Genomic DNA, 8903 nt, shown 5'->3' with positions numbered 1-8903 from the left:
ACCTGGTGTGTATCAGTGGAGAACATTCAGCACTCGCGATGCCTCGAAAACTTTGGCTCACAATTAAGTTTGATAGGGTATCGGGATGCTTCGTTGGCATAGTCCCCTCGTTCGGCCTATCTCAACGGTAACCAAAAACTCAAACAAACACGCATAACTGAATATCGGAAAAGCTATGCGGCAAACAACTGTAACATTTGGTTTCAATTTTAGCACTTTGGAGCATTAAAATTGAATGAAAATGTCTCTTTGTTTATCTTTAGTAGACGCCATGATTCTTCGGCTTAGTGGGTAGTCTATACACATGATCATAAATGGCATGAATCTGGAACATTTCGAACTGACTTTTCAATAACTGAACATTTGATGCGACGGTCAAAGACTCTATTTTGAACTTATATATTTGTTTTCAACGAATAATAAATATTTTACAAATTGAATGTGGGCCGAATATTGAGGACATTTTTTTCACTATGTACCCAAATCTTGGCCCATCACTAAAGTGACGTCAACAACGCCGATAAAGTGACGTCAACAACATTGCTTGCGTAAGAACCAGAAAGAACGAACAGGAAGAAAGATTTTGTGTACGGTGAGTGTAAAAATATAACACAATAATGGGGTTGCGTTGTTACCGTTAATAAATTAAGAAAGAACTTTAGTTTAAGTAATTCATTTACAGTTTTTTGAAAATTTCGCTCCCAAAATGTTATTTACAAGTGAGATTGGTGAACAAACAGATGTAATACTTCAGCAGGAATATTGAAAAAATGAGATAATAAGTGGTTCTAGTGCATGTAAAGCAATAGGCCAACGTTGTATCCACTAATAGGCCAATTTTTGTACCATAGACCAACGTTGCATACCATCGCATCGAATCTTTTCAACTTAATAAAGTAAATTCTTGAATATTAACGTTAGTTTACTTCCAATTGGTGAAACAAGAATTGCCTAGAGTGTGTAATAGGATCAACATATTATTTCTAGTGCTATTAATTCATGAGTTATGGTCAAAATTGTCAAGGCGGTTTGCAAATTAGGCCAAGGAATGGTACATATACCCTATTTTAAAAATCACCTTCATTCGAAAATCAGAGTCCCACTCAACCTCATTATATTCTTCGCCCGCGACAGTTTTTTATTTTACAGATTCGATTTTTTTGGGTTTATAAGGACGAAGCGAATCATCTTTGCTTATTGATGATGGGTACTGAAGACGAAAGAGAGATAAGAAATAAGCACCTTCCGGGTGGAATGGAGCAGTCTGGAAAATGTATTTAGTGGTTAATAGCCTCATGGAAACTTACCGGTGGGACCGGAGCGTTGCCAGATAAAATGAATGCTATTTATGTGTGGAGGACGAATCGATTAACTTTCCTGCCTAGCTAGCAGTGTTCGAGCATTCAAGTCGATTGGACTTGTGGTTCTGCGGTCTATTGGTTGATGATGAGACGAGCAGGTTATACCAGCTGCCAAACTATCCTAGGTCTAGGTCGGGCTTACAGAGGGTGAAACAGTGACCGATTGCTGATTCCTTCCTCTTTCGGAAGTGGTAGTCACATCTTTCAAGATGTTTTCACTTCCAAGAAAGACGAGAAATGGGTTATTTCCGGACTGTTCAATTTATATTAGATGGTGGATTCAGACTGATAGACTATTTGTGTAGGTTGGATTGCCAGGTAATGGGAAATAATATTCTATTTCTAGGAGCTGCCAGGGTTGACAGTTGTGTCGTTTTCCCATTTTGGTCATTTCTAGCAGTACGACGCTTCAACGACTTTTAGAAATTGGAAAATCAATGCAAAATAATAATAAACCGCTTTATCTGATCACTGATTTCTGATTTCTCCATAGGACACGATTGGTGAAGTACTAGAATTGTAGTAATGAGTCGAGTTTGTCTATGGTGAAATGGGGGGAAATGGGATTAGCACATCGTTCTTATTGTACACAGTTAGAGAGCTCTCAACTATAGCAAGGTCAGTAAAGGCACCGTCCTTACGGTCATCGAGGATGGGTAGGAATGCTGGTAACACAACTGTTATTACGAACACCGAAAATCTCAATACGGTTGTCTCATTAAGGATTTTTGTTAGTAGGGTAGGGTACTTTGCCGATCTAGGAGTCACCTGATGTGACCTGAAAACGGGTCAACCATCGCGCATAACCGATCACTATTCCACGCGAATACCAGCCAATAAGAAAATCCTATTGCGCGTATCCACCCCAGGAGCAGAATTCAGTGGAAGTCCATTCCACGTTTATGGGGCAAAATGCAAAATTTTGGTCTTTTTTGACTGCAAGCCATTAAGCATGGAAATTTCTCAAGGATTCTTAAAAGATAACAAATCACGAAATCACCAGCCTCGGGGAACGCACAGCGCTAATGTATCACAGCATCGCAGAGAATCATCGGTTGGACTTAAAAGAGAGAAGATTATAGACAGGGCAAATAACACACAGACTCTTCAGTTCTAGAAATGTGCCACATAAAAAACAATGTACACGCAGTCAACAAACGAACCGACACAGAAGGTCTTCATGCTATCTGTGCAGGGATTCTTCACGAAATAGGGAAGGTAAACAAACCAGAAGATTAAAATGAAGAGAATGGAAACAGAACCAACACACAAATAGACACATCTTGCTAAATCTTCCTCACTTCACACACTCTCACACAATCAAACACACATCAGTTTGTCTTATGGGTCCGGTCGAAGCAAATAGCGACCAAAGCATAGGCGATAAAAATAATGTGAAAATCGTAGGCGATCTTTTTTGAAAAGCTGTGAATCCGATAAAAAAGCTTAAGTGAGGTTCAAAAAATCGGTACAAGCGCAATAAGTAAAGTTTTAGCAAACAATTTTGAAACGTTAAAATATAGCATGACTTTGATCATCATTAGCCATAGCGGACGCCATCACTCCATGACTCCGTACATAGAACAGCCAAATTTCAAATCCAACATGAAAACGAGCATATGTTAGTGTAGAGAGATAGGGCCCTAATCCGATAGGCAAAATTTGTAAAACGAAAACTGTTTAAAATATCTTTTTAGAATCCTTGAGAAAGGTTAAATACATTATCGAAACCGTCGGGTTACAATGTTATAGCCGTTTTTGCTGCCGTTAAAAAACTGCCAAGGCCGGAAATACCCCCTCTGCCGGTTGATAATTTCTGTGAATTTCCGACGCCGGTATTGGGTAACATTGAAAATTAGGTAGAGTAGGGTAGCGTGGCCATGACGGCCGTAAGTAGTGGCAACCCTGGACGGTGTAGTGAATTTAAAAAGACCAATCACCTCTATTTGCCGTTGCGAAGTAAGAGCGAAGCGATTCCACTGACAACGGATCCCTTCATTGATTGTTGGTAAAGCGGTGGAATTTGCAACTGGTGGACCAATCGAAGGAGTTTCGTTAGAAGCGCAAGGAGACCGATATATGCTCAAAGTGAGAAACCATTCTCAGGTTAAAAAGCTGCTGAAGATGACAAAACTTTTGGACGGTACGGAGGTTGTCGTAGAATTACACCCCAGGCTGGATGTAAGTCGTTGCGTAGTTTTCTGTCGTGCACCAATTCGTATGAAGGAAGGAGATGTTCAAAAGATCACTCGTAAGGAGCTTGGTAACGCAATCAACACCGCCGCCCTGATTCTCAACTTCAATTGGTGTAACTATCCGTTGTATGTGAAGATTGGTCTCTTTCGAGTAGATACTCGTGCTTACTATCCGAACCCTCTTCTTTGCTTCAGCTGTGTTCGCTATGGCCATCCCCGCGTCTGCTGTCCTGGTCCTAAACGTTGTTTGAACTGTTCGGCTGAACAGGAACTGAAGGAAGGTGAAGTATGTGCTTCTGCTGCTCATTGCATCAACTCCATCGGTTTTCATCGGCCCAACGATCGTCTGTGTCCTGTCTTCAAGAAGGAGATGGAAGTGGTTCCTTTGAAAGTTGCTGAATTACAGAACATTTTGTGAACAAAAATGGAGGGGTTTCCCTGGAATACTTAATTCTTAATAAGGTTCAATATAGAAGTCATTTCCATGCAGGCGTGTCGTTATACTCAGCGCTGAAATTTGGAAACCTTGAATTAATCAGTTCTGATTTTACCATGACAGCACGGATCGGAAACAGTGAATAAGAGAAGAATCGAAGAGAAGTGGAAAACAAGGATAGTAGACCAGAAGGAGGACAAAAAGTATGAAGACACATGAAAAAGTATGCCATGACAACAACAAAATGAACAAAAGAACGAAGTGGTAGAAAGAAATAAAAGAGATAAAATGAACAGAAAAGAAAAACGACAATAGTGGAAAGAATTAAATAAAAAAATAAGAATGCGAGAAGGTAGAACATAGCAAAGATAGTGCTAAATAAAGTAGAAATCCAGAACCGGATGCAGCAAACCCGACGGTGCAGCAGACGATATGTATCAGGAACCCATTAGAACCAATATTCAGATTTTTTTTTATTTATTTATTTTATTTTTTTTTTTTATTCCTTGTTGGGTATATACACTGCGACCAGTTTTTAGATCTATTGTGACAAATGCCCCAGTTTTATTTTGCTATGTCAAGTTGAAGTATCACCATTGGTATTAGCAATAATCAAACCTTGACTGTTAGCGTGATCCCAACACGGTGCTACAGTTTGAATGAACTGTACTACCGCATTGGGGTTTGTTCTCCAGACCTCAAAGGGTTCTATCAGCCCCTTGTCGAAGAACCTTATTCTGTTAGCTGCAATTGCCGGACAACGGCACAACAAATGTTCCGAGTCTTCTGTATCTATGCCGCAAAAGCGACATACATCATCTTGAAGTTTTCCGATCAGCTTAAGATGATACCGGCTCGGACAATGACCAGTAAGGTAGCCGGGGCCCGTGGCGTAGTGGCTACACGTTTGCTTCGTAAGCAGATGGTCATGGGTTCGAACCCAGCCCCGGCACTTTCGTCAGTTGCTCTTTCCCCCTGAGAGCAGCTGACACTGACCCTCTTCTGAGCCTATGGCTCAAATGAACCCGGATATTTGGACATCGGCGAACGGCAACCCATAATGGACCCCCAATCGGACTGGAAACAGGAACAACCAACAGCCACACATCAACATCCTCGTGCTCATCATTCTCCCATGATAGGGTAGAGAGTGAAAGCAGCGCAACGCAACCAGTTCGATGTAGTACAATTAGAAATAGAATACATTTAGGCGCTGTACAAAGTGTATGTACAGCTTCCAATTGGAATCGCTCACGCAGCGCCCAAGTGGACAACAGAGCTGAAAATAAGGTTAAGTGATTGAAGAATAAAAAAAATGACCAGTAAGAAGGCCAGTAAAAGAACTTAGATCTATTCTAGAAAGTTCTAAAAGTTTACGAGTGTTTGAAACGTCCGGTATTATGAAACGTTTCGACTGCCTCGCAAAAGTGGTGTTTTCCCAATTGGATTTTAGTTTCTCATGTTCCCATGTTTTAAACTCTATTCTGAGAGAACAACCAGACACACCACAAAATGGTTCTGGTCCTATGAATTGATGAGACGATCCAAGTCTTGCTAACATATCGGCTTGTTCGTTTCCTTCAATTCCGCAGTGCCCAGGAACCCAAAATAGCTTCACCTGATTGCGGCAAGCTAATTGTTGAAGTGATTGAATCAAGGAATTGGCATCCCTATTCAATCCAACGTATTTTGATCGTAGCCAACATATCGCCGGCTCAAGCATCCCCAGCGCACGGCTCAAGCTGACAACGTCGACAGCTGTCAATATTTTTCTTTGTTTGTTGTTTTGTTATTGTGGTTGGTTTGAACGGGTTTCTCCGTTTTTTGAGGAACTTAGGAAATTATTGAAAACTCCAATGTTAAATATCGGAAATATTATTACAATGCACATTTTCTTTTACGTATCATACTGAGGGATGGTGCAGCGGGTGTTGAACTGGCTCTCAATTGAGGTAAGATTCATAGTTATAAAAAATTTCGTTTCGTTCTGATTTTTCAGTTTGTTCTATACGTCTTCCAGGATAAGAATGCCCAGTTTATTACCTCGAAATGCAAGGCATATGTGAATTTCAGCCCAGTTGGAGGATAGGGAGAATAAGCCCTTTTTTGCACAGAACCAGTAGCTGCGTTATTTAGTGAACGGTGAGGATCCTGTGGCACTCTGCGGTTAGGATCCTGTGGCAACTGCAGAGGGAAACTACATATTCACTGACAGACCAGACAGATCCAGATCATCCATATATTTTCTATAAAAAGAGACGGGATTATGCGGTTTGTGATGCAAAATACCATGCGAGCAAATAGAGCGCATTTAGCCCCCCAGCTGCAATGTCGTGGTCGCTTGTCATGCATTGCAGACGGCGCGCACGACATTGAAGAGGGGGCTCAATGCGCTTTATCTACTCGCATTCGAAATACTGTTGTGAATTAACCCAAATTACTCGTTGAAAGATTTACTGTTTGGTGACATTAAACAACCCATAACAACACTCAAAATTCGTTTGTTGATAGAAAATGTTAAATATCATAGAAAGTTTTTGCTCAAATTACTCCTCTTGGCGTAGCTTCCAAACTGGGTTAAAGCGTGCTTCTCAGCTTATCGTACGGTGAGTACTTGCATAATAATTAACTGAGAGCGAGAGATGATATATGTTCAAGGAAGTCATGGAAACTTCCAAGTTTCTAGGCCGACCGGGGATTCCATCCGTTACTTTCAGCATGGTCTGTGCTACACGGTGTCAAAATTTCGATTATTATCGAACTTTCATGTACCTCGGATTTTCCTTCATAGAATGTTAGAATTTCGGCTGTAATGTATAAATGCAAGATTTGAAAATATTCTATCGGGGAAAATTTGAGCTAGATGAGTTTTTGGGTATTTTCCATACTAAAAATCAATAATTACTATTTTAGCCCAAAAAACGTCCCATACAAAATGTATGGAAAAATTTTCGCCGATGAAATATTTTCTAGTTCTCCGATTATGATTATATAGCCTAAATACTATTCATTTTCGAAGAAATATCCGAGGTACATGAATGTTCGATAATAATCGAAATTTTGACACCGTGTGCTACCACTTCGGTTATACGGAGCCATCAAATTATTATATTTTGTTAATTAGGGTTCATGAGAGGCCATCTTAAATGAGTGTTACAAAAGTAAGTATTTAAGATCAGATGTTCTCAAACGTTCAGACTATCTGTTCTGCACTTCGTACTGCAATCTCTTACTGAGGGAGAGGAAAGATACGTTTGCCAACCCTCGTTTGTAGGCATCCTTAGGTGGATGGGTGACACTTATTCATTTCGCATTCTCATTTTTGTTTAGCTGTTCGATTACTTGAGCTAGTTTGATGTAGTCGCCATGCGCTGCTCATTTAACGTTTCGAAATATGTTTTTTAATTCAATTGCTTTTAAAAGTTGCTGCTCCTAATAAGAAAAGAGTTCAGGAAGGGAAGAACCAAACAAAATTAAACAAATGAAGCATAAGTGGCAAATTGCAACAATGTGTGGATCTTAGATTTTGACGACTTTGGCAAGTCAAACCCCCTGGAGCTGACGTAGTTTATGGAGAGCAAGCTAAACTCTGCAAAGTAGGATGGTAGTTTGAGAAGACCAAAACTGTGTCTGTATGGTGTGCTCATATCTTTCAAATGAATATAAGAACGCAACATAGGGTGGCTTTGGATATTTTCGACATTTTTTTTCTTCGTCTTGAGAGTTTTTATTCGTTTTATTGGTTAAAATGCCTAAAATGTGGCCATATAATTTACTAATTCAGTTTGGTAGGGACAGTTTTAAGGTCAACTTGTCCAACAGATTGACGAAGATAAGAAAGCTGCCGAAAATAGCAAAAGTTATCCTGTATTGTCTCGAATTTTTATGTATAAATGGTATGTAAAATAAAGGATTTAATCATGAATTTTTCATAATCATCCGCCGTTTAACTGCTTAGCAATGCAAAATACAGTTTTGAACTAGTTTCCCTCAAAAAGGATGAGCTTTGTTAGCTTCTGCCGGTTAGTTTGCTTGAATGGTATGATTTTTTTGCTGTATTCTTTGCATTTCATGTCCAGGAAAACGGTTATTGCTTCTCTGATGACGGTTAGGTAATGGTCTTCTGCAAGCCAATGATCAATATGAATTTCGTACTCGTTTCTTAAATGGGTTTGCGCGATCAAGAAACTGTTGCAAATGAGAAATTCGTAGTATTTCTCAATATTCACGTTATTCCTTTCACCGACGAGTTCCTGGAATATGAAATAATAATATAAAATATTTATATACATGGTCGAATAATTGTATACTATTGGAAGCATCAAGACAAAAATGTTAGTTACCACAGACAAATCGACGTGAATGTTCTGAACCATTAATGCTTTAATAAATACAGGACTAGTTTAGTCATACGTTGTCTTTATTATTCAAGTTACAGTTTTTTCGCTGACTTGCCAAATAAAAGACCTCAAAATTCAATTCTAAATTGGGATGAGCATTCTATCGAAAAGCAATTCGATTACCTACTTAGATTGTTTGTCTGTGGTCACATGTAGCTTACCTTGAATTCAGCATCGGCAATCTTACAAACAATCGTTATTAGAACAGTTTCGTCCTGTATTAAGGCTTTGATGCATTCCCTACACGTTGTTTTAGACAACAAACGTTTGTGTACTTCGTTTGTATATCCGGTTAGTGCTGCTTTGAAAAAGTCATCGTTTTCTGGTGGATTACCAATGGGCTCTTCGGGTGTTGATGACGACTGTTTGAACATCATTGAACGATTTTCGGAGCTAACAGTAGGTATACCGGTGTAGCAAGCAAACAATGTCTTGGTTTCGGAAAACTGGCTACAGTTTGCCTTAGCAGAGCTAGTAATTTGATTGTTAGTGATCAATCGCTTGTAGCTTG

The 8903-nt window shown here is 39.6% G+C and overlaps 1 long non-coding RNA gene across 1 annotated transcript; it reads left to right on the top strand.

Annotated features, from left to right (window-relative positions):
- Nucleotides 1-5307: 5307 nt before the first annotated feature.
- On the top strand, nt 5308-6488 carry LOC109425386 (uncharacterized). Its single transcript, XR_002133787.3, has 2 exons — nt 5308-5944; nt 6013-6488. It is a non-coding gene; the product is annotated as an uncharacterized LOC109425386 (long non-coding RNA).
- The last annotated feature ends 2415 nt before the right edge of the window (nt 6489-8903 follow it).

Source organism: Aedes albopictus, chromosome 1, assembly GCF_035046485.1.
Source record: "Aedes albopictus strain Foshan chromosome 1, AalbF5, whole genome shotgun sequence".
In the NCBI taxonomy this organism is placed as follows: Eukaryota; Metazoa; Arthropoda; class Insecta; order Diptera; family Culicidae; genus Aedes; species Aedes albopictus.
This window is presented reverse-complemented; position numbering and strand designations above follow the sequence as displayed.